This window comes from Octopus bimaculoides, chromosome 3 (genome assembly GCF_001194135.2).
Source record: "Octopus bimaculoides isolate UCB-OBI-ISO-001 chromosome 3, ASM119413v2, whole genome shotgun sequence".
NCBI lineage: Eukaryota > Metazoa > Mollusca > Cephalopoda > Octopoda > Octopodidae > Octopus > Octopus bimaculoides.
The window spans coordinates 59055129-59056403 of NC_068983.1; positions in this window are offsets into that span (position 1 = coordinate 59055129).

Genomic DNA, 1275 nt, shown 5'->3' on the forward strand with positions numbered 1-1275 from the left:
AGACACAGGAGTGGCTGTGTGGTAAGTAGCTTGCTTACCAACAACATAGTCCCAGGTTCAGTCCCACTGTGTGAAAACTTGGGCAAGTGTCTTCTACTATAGCTTTGGGCCAACCAAAGCCTTGTGAGTGGATTTGGTAGACAGAAAATGAAAAGCAGACCTTTGTAAATATATATGTGTGTGTGTGTGTATTTGTGTGTCTGTGTTTGTCCCCCCCCCCACCATCACTTGACAACCAATGCTGGTGTCCCTGTAACTTAGTGGTTTGGCAAAAGTGACTGATAAAATAAGTACTAGGCTTACAAAATATAAGTCCGGGGGTCAATTTGTTCGACTAAAGGTGGTGCTCCAACATGTTTGTAGTCAAATGACTGAAACATGTAAAAGAGTAAAAGAATAGAATGTACGTACGTGCGTGTGTGTGTGTACAGAAACATACACACCCATCAATGGGACATAGTGCGGCCCTGTGGCTCATGGGATTCTGTCAAACCATGTAACCCTTTCCAGCATGGAAAATGGACGTTAAATTATGATAATAGAAACAAAATGTTCCCAAAAACTCTAAACTGTAGCTCATTTTTCATTTCCTTTTTAGATTTGACCCATCAGAAATAACGAAGGGTGCCAAATAAAATTTTGAACAAAGGAAACAGTTTAGTTTTACTGAAAGTTTGAAAAGGCAGTTGAAGTGCAATGACGGTTTAACCCTTCAGCATACAGATTATTCTGCCAAATGTAATGCTTATTCACTTACATTGTCTAGAATTAATCATACATTATCTCATAGCTTTGAAATTTTAATGATGTGATTGTATATTTTTAGTATGTCGTTGTTGAGTAGATATGAGAGGTCAAATCTGGTCAGTTTGAACATAAAACAGTTAGAACATTCGAGCCTGATATGGCTGGTTTAAATGCTAAAGGGTTAAGAGGTTGTTTCAATCAGATCCACCAATGGGACTTACTGTCATTCAATTTAGAGATACATTTGAAGCAGATGAAATTGTTCAAATGTCACAAGAGATGTTCCAGAAGACAGTGAACATAGACATATTCTGCAAATCAAGAAAGGGGTCGTAGAAACATATTGCCTAGCAAGTTAGGAAATAAGAATTTTAAAATCAAGAACTCATTGCATTTTGAAGCACTCTCATTGAAATTTTTTGAAAATGAAATGTATTTTGATAATCACAGTTTTTGTAAACATTCAGTGTGTGTAAACAATTTTTGGGACACCATGTGTGTGTACATGTGAAATGTATGTATATAAAT